Here is a 10592-nt window from a genome sequence, read left to right on the forward strand (position 1 = left end):
CTTAGCAAAGCAGACATAGAATATTAGGGTTGGAAGGGACCTCAGGAGGTCATCTAGTCCAATCCCCTACTTAAGGGGGATTAATCCCCAGACAGATTTTTTTACCCCAGTGCCCTAAATGGTCCCCCCAAGGATTGGGCTCACAACCCTGGGTTTAGCAGGCCAATGCTCAAACCACTGAGCTATCCCTCCCCCATTTGAGTCCCTGGAATTAACAGGATAATTGTACTCCATGCATGGAGCAGGAAGTTCCATCCCCTTGGGTTAACCCACCTTGGGGCTGCGGCTGTGCATTTCCCCAGCTATCTTTCCCTGAACAACAAGTCAGCTTCTAGTGTCTGTGTTTAGCCAGGAATGTCTCACCAGATCTGGCTGAAATTTGTAGATTCAAAGATCTTTTCCCTTAAACAGCCATTCCCTGTGGACTTTCACTTGAAGATCTTTGCCCTGACACTATCTGGCATTTGCTATGGTAGCACCTGCCCAATATCTTTATTTACGCATACAAAAATTGTAAGTAGAAAATGTCAAAGTGGCACAATGCACCCTTAACTCTGCCCCTGGTGGATATGCACAATGCCCTTGCCTTGTCTTTACCCTTCCTTTTTTATTGAATCATCTGTTTTCAGGCCCATGCTGGACAAAGGCCTTCCCTATTTAAGCACCACTTTCTTCAGTCTTGTGCCCTTCCCATCCAAGCAGCTCCCAGTCCCACCTACTTTAGAGAGACAAGTTGGGTGAGGTGATAGAGACAAGCTTGTGAGCTACACAAAATAAAGAGGCTTTGTAAAAAGAAACTAAATGGGAACTGACGTTTGGGGAAGCTACCGAGAGAAATATATACTGCTCTAGATGTAGAGAGAGAGCATGTGGAAATAAGCATTCTGGATAAAACAATCCCACGTACCCTGGGGATGCGAGGGTCATGGTCGTTTTGTTGGTTATCTCGACTCCCACACATCTTGAATGGTCCACACCTTTAAGAATCTCTTCGATGGCTTCACTCTTGTCCATCAATGTGGCTCACCGGTGCGCACAAGGATTTTCAGCAAGTCTCAGCTGAGTTCCTCCTCGCACAAGGGTTCTCGCTGCTTCTGCCGAGCACCCAACACATATGAGGAAGCTGGGCTTTGGCAATGAGCAATAAATGTTCCCACGCACTGTCAGTAAGTAAGCCGGGAGGTCAGGGGTGTCTCCAGGGGAGATCTGGCTGCTGCCTGGAGGACTCCACCTCCCAGCCTCCAGAACCCTGTGGTGTTTGTCTGGAACATTAAGGCAAAACTTATGCAAAAGCTCTTCCTTTCTAAAAGGGCAAGGAAATGGGTGTTATCTAGAGCTGGCCAAAGGAGGAAACCAGCTGCAACTCCAAAACGGAAAGACATTTGGAATATTTGATTACATGTCTTTTGGAAACATTTTGAAATGTCCTTGTTGTGTTCCCTGCCTGCCCCAGGATGCAGGACAATGAAGGATGCCCTGGTTTGGGTTTTTTTCATTTTTTTCATTTTTCTGTCTTTTCGGTTTTCCTCTGCTGATCAAAGCTGGAATTTTGGTGTAAAAACTCCAGTGCTGGAGAACCCCCCATGTCCCTTGGGCCTGTGACCCAATGCTTAACTGCCTTCCCTGTTGTGCATTTGTGCCTGTTTCCAGTTGGAATTTGTCTCCTGCAACATCCATGTGGAAATGGTGGGAGCTGAGGTCTGGAGCATGATAGGAGGGGTGACAGGTCTGACCCCTGCCTCACAGCTCCTCTGAGCTGCAGGTGAGATCTCACAACAATTACCCAGAATGCTCTGTGCCTGGAAGTAATGCATGGGGTTCTGGGATAAGTACCACTCTGCACCACACCTGGACACACAACTTACACTCCTGTGTCTTGCACTGCTGAATTGGCCTCAAGGGTTCCCCTATACAGCTCCACATGCAACGTGGACACACAGAATTCGCTTGGGGGTACTAGGGCCTGCCTGGGGCCATGGAAACCTTGTGGATACATTTCCCATCTTGTCCCCATTCTCTTCCCCATGCTCTATCCTGTCACTACAAGGTACACCTCTACCCCAATATAACACAACCCGATATAACACGAATTCGGATATAACGTGGTAAAGCAGTGCTTCGAGGGGGCGGCGGCGGGGGGGGGGGGGAGGGCTGTGCACTCCGGCGGATCAAAGCAAGTTCGAAATAACACAGTTTCACCTGTAACACGGTAAGATTTTTTGGCTCCCGAGGACAGCACCCCAGGACCGCATGATGGCAGGCACTGTGATGGAAACCTGCAGACCAGGTGTGCCCCTCCTCTGCTCCTGAGCTTTGGGCATCACATGGTCAGACAGAACCAGGTGTAAGAACTGGAGTGAGTCTGGAGGAGAGCAACACAGCTCATCCAAGATTTAGCAAACCTGACCTGTGAGGAAAAGTTGAAATGATAGGGCTTGTTTTGTTAGGGAAGAGAAGGCTGAGTGGGACCTGATAGCAGTCTGCCAATATGTTAAGGTCTGTTATAAAGGAGACACTGAGCAATTGCTCTCCATGTCCACAGGAAATAGATCAAGAAAGAATGGGCTTAATCTGCAGCCAGGGAGATTCAGATTAGTTATGAGGAAAAACTCTAACTCTAAGGGTAGCTAAGCTTTGGAACCAGGGCCGGCTCCAGGCACCAGCTTACCAAGCAGGTGCTTGGGACGTCCACTTCGGAAAGGGGCGGCAATTCAGTGGATGGTCCCTCACTCCCGCTCGGAGTGAAGGACCTTCCGCCAAATTGCCGCCACAGATCGTGATCATGATCGTGGCTTTTTTTTTTTTTTGGCTGCTTGGGGCGGCGATAACCCTGGAGCCGGCCCTGTCTGGAACAGGTGGGATCCCCATCACTGGAGATTTTTAAGGACAGGTTGGACAAACCCCTGCCAGGGATGGTCTAGGTTTATAGAGTCCTGCCTCAGTGTGGAGGATGGGCTAGATGACCTCGTGAAATCCCTTCCAACCCTACATTTCTCTGATGTCTGTGACTTGTCTTCTTTGGAATAGTAGTAAGCAGCATCAGCATTTAGAAGTGAGAAGCTGGGTTGAATGCCTGGGGGGTGGGGAGAGAGGAAAGAAGGGGAATAATAAAGTGGAAAAGTCTGAGGAGGACTGAGCAAGAATTGATCCAGTCCCTGAGGTGACATGAGGACAAGGGAAAAATACTCTCTTGCTGAGACACCAATGTGGGTGATGGGACACAGATGCCCTAACGCATGGGTGGGCAAATTTTTTGGCCTGAGGGCCACATCGGGGTGCGAAACGGTATGGAGGGCTGGGTAGGGAAGGCTGTGCCCCCAAACAGCCTGGCCCTCGCACTCTAACCGCCCCCTCCCCCTTGCTGCCCCCCCCCTGCCCCCCCCCCAGCCCCCCCACCCCCCCCCCCCCCCCCCCCCCGCTCCTTGTCCCCTGACCACCCCACGGGACCCCACTTCCTATCCAACCCCCCTGCTCCCTGTCCCCTGATTGACCCCTGGCCCCTATCTTCCCATGCCCTATCCAACCCCCCTTGTTCCCGACCCCAGACCACCTCAGAACCTCCACCCCATCCAACTGCTCCCTGTCCCCTGACTGCCCACTGGGACCCCCTACCAAACCCCTTCAGTGCCCCATGCGCGCACGCCGCCGCCCCCTTACCATGCCGCTCAAAGCTGCTGCTGGGAATATTTATCTTTATTGCAAACCCTGACAAACCTGGGTAGGAAATGGCCAGGATGTTTGCATGTAGACTGTGGATACGAATTGAAGTGACTTGAGCAAAGGACAGCTGAGGCAGGGAGGTCTGTCAGGCATTACGATTTAGGTCTGTTTGCTTCCTCATCAAGCCGTTTGCACCCCAAATGCAGACAGGTAACCTAGTGTCAGTGAAAAAATTTTGGAGGAGATTTCACAGGTTCTGTCTTCACTGCACAGTTACTCCTGGCTCTTACCCAGGTTTTAGCCCAAACCCCCACCATCTACACAGAGACCCTCTGACGGGTGCTGGAACTAGGGGTGCCGGGGCTGTGGCAGCACCCCTTGGCATCATATACAGGGTTTACAGTTTGGTTCAATGGCTCACAGCACCCGCACTACACAACTAGGAGGAGAACAGAGAGACCAAGTGACCAGTACATGGGTGGTTGTACCTACTGGTTAGAGCAGGAGTCAGCAGCCAGTGTAAGCAGGGGAATGGTCCTGTTATTGTGGGGCAGTTTCCTGGCTTCTGCAATACCCCAGTGGAATTGGATAGTGAAAGGATCTGAGTCCTCACTCCCACTCTCTTCCCCCAGAGGCCTGCCTGACTCTTCCAATCAGTCAGGCGGCGCAGCCAGGCAGACAACCTGCTACGGGCCAGTTGCGCTCATTACATTGCCCAGAGACTGGCTCTGATGCAGGCTCAGCTTCATGACACAGAGCTTTTTGGGCACAGAGCTCGCTGGAGGGGTAGACATGGGGATTGCAAAGAGAAGAAGCTGCCTGCTGCTGTTAGACTCTGAGGTGCTCAGGGAAAACGCCCGTGTGTGAATGACCAGGATGACACTGAGAATCTCCCTGACTTGTCTCACAGATTTTCATCCTAACAGAAATGCCCTGCAAAGCCCTGAATATCAGCAAACAGGAACACATCCTGCAATACCATCCAACTCACTGTCTGGTGCAAACCTGTCACAGGGGCCCCTGAGCAGTGATAAGGCAGAGTAGCTTCCCCACTGCCCGGAGTGGCTGACAGCCAGGTGGGCAGATCTGTGTGTCCGAGCTTCTGTGGGCCCCATTAAGGGGTTTTGCCAGCGAGCTAGTGGGATAGAATTGGGGGACTTGTGGTTTTTTTTTGCAGGATAGAGGCCATGACCCACAACACTGTGGGTAATGTGCAAATATACAAGTCTGTCTTTTTAACTCATCTCCCTCCTTTTAAGTCCTGGGTGGGTGGGTACATCCCAATGCCATCACTAAACTAAGTAGTCGTCTGTGTTAACGAACTTTGCCTTTCCTGACCTTGTCCTGAAGTTGCATTCCAAACAGGATCCTCTCAGCCACTCAGTCCTTGTTCCCTTTCAGTCCTCCTGTTGCTTCCCAGGTGCCCCTGTAACCCAGTGAGGCATGTGTGTCACAGGTGCCCCTCTGTGCCTATCCACAGAGGAGATGAGTTCCCTGCTCCCCTCAGTGCCACCTGGCAAAATTCTGTACATCCTGGTTCACCAAAGAGTGTTGTATCAGGTATGAAAGGAAGGCTGATGTCCTTACTCACTGGCTCTTCGATCCTGATCACAATAGACTTATGATTGTTTTTGCTCTCTGTAGATCTCAGGCCTGGGCTGTGGTACAAGGGGCTGATCCTGAGTCAAATTATTCGAGTGGATGTGTGTCCCGGTCCCTTGGGGACAGCAGGCCTGGTATTACTGCGAGTGCTCTGTGGAGAAGGGACTGGATGCTGAAGGGACCCAGAGGGCTGTGGTGTGGGTGGTGAGGCAGACAGAGGGGTAATAAGGTGGCGTATACACCTAGGCACTCTAAGAACTGTCACATTGCCACCAGCCTCAGCCATTGCCACCAACCCTCAGCCTTTGGTTCAAGCTTTTAGCCCTCATGGCTAATACACCAGAGACTGAACCAGGAGTTTCTAAAGCACAAGCTGCTACAGCATCAGCTAAGGAGCCAGTTCTCTGTGGGTGGAGTTGTCACAGCTCCTCGCCCCTGTGGGTCGGCATGGGGCAGAGCAGTGGCTGGGACACACACTCCCCAGTGAGTTACACAATAACCCTAAATAGTGAAGAGGAGCCGCCCTACTTCCTGCACAGCCAGGTCTTCGGTCAGACCAGTGGCGGATTAGCCACTGGGCTGACGGGGCCCATGCTTAGGGGCCCGGAAAAAATCTGCCACTGGGCGGTGGAAGCCCAGAGCCCTGGTGCCAGGCGGGCAGGGTGGGGGAAGCCCCTGTGCCTTGACCCCGCTCCCCGGCAGCAGCTCCAGGTGGGCAGGGTGGGGGAAGTCTCAGTGTCCCCCCAAGGTCCCCCCCCGAGGCACCTGACCCCGTCCCCAGCTGAAGCGTGGGGGGAGGTGAGGGAAGCCCCAGCACCCAGACCCTGGCTGCGGCCCGGGGACTGGAGGAGCTCTCACTCCCTGCTGCGCCCCGAGCTGTGGTGCGGGGACAGAGCTTCTCCAGTCTTGGGGCCACAGTTGGGGGTGGGGCAGAAAGGAAGAAAAGGGGTTGCAGGGCTGCAGTGGGGGGACAAAATGGGGGGGAACCTGTGTGGAATAAGGACGGGCCCAGGGAAGGGGCAGAAAGGGGTGGGGCTGTGGGCAGGGGTGCAAGTGGAAGGGGTGGAATGGGATTGGGAGTGCAGGCAGAAGGGGTACGGAGGGGCCCCCCACTTACTCAGGCCCAGAGCCCCAGGAAACCTTAATTCGCCTCTGCATCTCCCAGCCATTCTGGACACTGGCCATCTCCAAGGCAAACCTGAAGCTCGCAATTCAAACACAGTCCTCAATACACCTCACTGTCCAGTGAGGAGTCGAGCTTTATCCATCGTAGTGAGAGCCAAGCTAGAGTCACTTTGCGTTGGGTGCAATACCATGTGTGTAAAAATGTATCATTTATCATTTCTAAGAACGCTAATGTTGTTTTATGGCTGACTGCACGAAGACTCTAGCACATCTCCCAAACTGAAGCCCCCCATAACAACACAATTTTTCTTTCCCCACATTACAGACAAGGGCTTACAGAGCAACTCATCCTGTTGTCTAGGCCGATTCGGTGTCTGTAATAGGCCTTCCCGGCCTCTGTGAGCTAAGTTAGTGAGTTTGTTTCGAACGCTACTAAGCTCCGCTGGGCCATGCTCCTCCCCCGAATGTAATGAGTACTGTAGCTATAGGGCAGTTGTCCTTTTCAGGGTCATGCCCCCCTTTACTATGGTCCACACACCCCTAGAGCTGGGGCTGGGAGCAGGGCCCCGGCTCACCGGGGACGGGGGAAGGGACACAGACAGGGCCCGGGGTAAGGGAGCCAAGGCTGAGGGGTGGGACTGAGGCCAGGACTGGAGCCAGGAATGGAGCAGTGGCCAAGGCTGAGGCTGGGGGCCGAGGCCAGGACTGCGAACCAGTCTGTGGCTGGGGTCGGGACCAGAGCAGAGCTGGGAGCGGAGCAGGGCTGGGTGGTATTCCCTCCCCACCATGTGGGCTGTCCCGGGCCCTGCCATGCCCCGCACACATATGGTCCTCCTTGCCACCCCCAGGAAGGCATGGCCCACAGTTTGGGGACCTCTGCTATAGGGGCAATTTTACACTGTTGCCCTTCCACAGGCATGGAAGCTGGAAGCCATTCGGGATGACCCCTTCTTGCCCTCTGGAGGGTTATTTGCCAGTCACCCCACTCCACTCAATAATCATCAGCTAAGAGGCACCACAGAATTGTCACCATTCCCCAAACGCAGCTCTCATGCGAAGGTCTCTCACTGAAGGAGTTTGTCCCATTTCCCCATCACCTCAGAGAGGACTAGGTGAGAAGAGGCAGCACCATTATGCTTGGCTTCGGGTCATTACAGTGAACGTTGTGACTGGCTGGTAACCCAATATTTATTCCCTACCCTTGTTTAATTTTCTCCTTGCTGAGTAATGTTTTGCCACCCGTCCTGCACCATTCTTCCCAAAAGTCTATGGGCCAGACACAGGCAGGTCCATTGAGAGAAATATGGAGCCTGGTACATTCATGTTCGCTGGGGCCCCAGGCCTTTCCATCTAATTTTATTTACACAGAGGTTTTGGGTGGCCCTGATCTCACAGCCCTAGTACAGTTCTCCTCCATTTCCTCCCTTCTTGTCAGCCCTGGCAAACAGCAAGAACGTTTTGTTAAACCAAAACAAACACGGGAGAAGAAACTGGATGTAACCGGATGTAACCTTTCTGCCAGGAGACAGCAGCAACAAGGGCTAAGTTCAAGGTTCCTCTTAACAATACAAAACAGAATTGGCTCGAGCCCCTACTCAGTAACCTGGGGAAATTACACAGCACCCTTGGGTGTTTCCAAAAGGCAATGCTTCCCTCTCGCAAGCACTGAGTGGGGAAAGGAACTCAGCATTAATCTGAAAAACACCACAAGCACCATTCAAAGGCATGTGACCCATGAGCACACACCCCCTGCCCAGAGTACATTGGGCAGTGTTCTTTGCCTCAGTTTCTCACCTTGTGGTGTGAAAGTCTGACAAACAAATATTCCTTTAACACATCCGTTCCCTTTCCCTCCGCTGCACCCACCTCACAGTTCCTGCCCTTGCTCGGGAGGACCCAGCTTCAGAGGCAAATTCACGAGTTCACCTCCAACCCCGGAGGCATCGAGCAACACCTCAGCTACTGTGGCCACCGCTACAACTGGCTCATGCTGCCATTCAGCCAGCCTTGCTGCCAGCTCCTGCCATCATAGCCCTGCTCCACCATTTGCTCCGCTGCCATTAGCCACTGGGCCATTGCTGCTCTGTCGCACCCTCGGCAAGGCTGTGTCTTGAGGTCCCACCACTTATCCGAGCTCTCAGTGATTTCAGCAGTTAGCGCAGAACCTCACCACTAGCACAGGCTAGACAATCTCATTCACTGAAACACTGTCCCCGGGGACATCTAGGGCTCAGCACTTAAAAACGCAGTTATCAGTGATCTCAGCTCTAGCAATCATCAAACCAAATGTAAAGGCAGAATTCAGTAGGCCTAAACTTTGGTCAAGAGAAATGTATGCTTGGTCCAAGGGCAGAAGGGTGAGTGAGGAAACTTACAAAGGAGAAGGATTGCAACAGCCCATCGTATGAAATATAACTGCAACCGCTAGTGTTAGGAAAGCCATTAACCGCAAAAGAACAAGCTGAATAACAGGAAAGTTTGTTTTTCACTAGTTGTTTTTGCTGTATTCCAAATAAGGGAAAATAGCAATAAGAAAATGTGCTTAACTGAGTGTTGACTTTGATCTACATAAATTTCTGTTGTTCCCTTTTCGAGCAGAGCAGCTAGGCTGGCTGGCTTTCCCTGCGTGCTTGTAATAAGCTGTTCTGATCCAAACGCAACACATGGTTAATTTTCCACAACACAAACAAGGACTCTCAACTGAACTTAATCACCTGTACTTTTAAACAGCAGGAAACAAGAGAACTATGACAAACACTACCTCACTAGACAAAAACACTTGTCACTATCTTCTTTCTCTATCACTAGCATGTAACATCCCTACCTCCTGCTTAGCAAGTGCAGTTTAGTTGAGGGTGACTGCCTGATTCAGGGCCGGCTAAGCCTGGTTCTGCTGCCCTTTACTCATGCAGTAAGAATAGCACTGTCACTAGCCCTGCACTAGAGTGACTGGTAACCGAACACCAGCCAAAATAGTCACCAGGGCAAAGCAGCCCCTCCTGCTGAGCAGCTGGGCAGAGTGGGTGTGTCTATGCAAAGCCGGTTTGCTCCTGAAGGATTCCCCCAGCTCATCACTAGATGGCAGGGGAGAGCTCACTCAGACCCCGCAGACACAGATTGCAGTGAAGTGATAGACTTTCAAGGATGACAAAATATTTTCCCAGCAGTCTAACTGGATTCCCGTAACTGTGACAAACCTCTTTCACTTTCAGTTTATTCTCTCTTTGACACAGAGGCTGATCTGCTCAGATCAGGGATGCCCCTATAAATGTTTCCCATGGTATGCACATGTATGGTGTGAACCAAGGAGATCCCAGGTGTCACCACCAACCCCTATGGAGCCATCCCTGCTTCAGTCACTGGGCCCCACACATCACCCTGCCAGTACTCTGTACACAGTACTCTTAGCCCCCGCTGGGTAGCAGAGCAAACTCCATCTTGAGTGGCACCGCAACCTCCATGTGCCAGGTCACAATGCCACTTGGTTTGGGGGCCCTCTCAAACAAGGATCAGGGGCAAACTGCCCCTTTTGCCCCTGCCTCCCAGTGGCCCTGCTGCCAATGATATGCACCATGCTTAACATGCATACAGCTGCAAGCACTGCGGCTTACATGTGCAATGCACAATGTAGACTGAAACCGGAGGCCTGAATGCGGCAGGGCATGCTGGGTGTTGCTGCGAGGAAGCAGCTGTTGGACATTCTGCCTGTCAGAGCCCAGGGCTGGGTTCACCTGCACCTCTGCACCATGGGCGCTGCACTGCACGAGGGATAACCCGGAGCTCAGCAGCTGCAGTACCCACCGTGCCCTGGTCCAATGTAACAGGAAAGGGAAGTTCCCTGAGGAAGTGGGAGAGCTGGCTTGGGTGGTGCTGGAGGGACTCGGGGTCAGGGGCACCGAAACAGGGGTGGCCAGGGGGCCATGGCCCTTGTACTTTTTACTGGCCACAAGGGGACCAGGGTGGGGGAGGGGGCGGAGAGGAATGAGTGGAGGGGGGGCCTCATGGTAAGGAGCACTGCAAGGGTGAGGGATAAGGGGGAAGGGGCAGCATGGAGGCAGGGCCTCTGGGAGAAGGGATGGCATGAGGGCAGGGCCTCCGGGGACGGGGCGGTGTGGGGGCGGGAGCTCAGGGTGAAGGGGAGGCACAGGGGTTTGGGCACTGCTTTTAGGGACCTTCTGCCGTTCCTGCTCGGGGTCACCACAAAT

Source organism: Trachemys scripta, unplaced genomic scaffold, assembly GCF_013100865.1.
Source record: "Trachemys scripta elegans isolate TJP31775 unplaced genomic scaffold, CAS_Tse_1.0 scaffold_26, whole genome shotgun sequence".
NCBI lineage: Eukaryota > Metazoa > Chordata > Testudines > Emydidae > Trachemys > Trachemys scripta.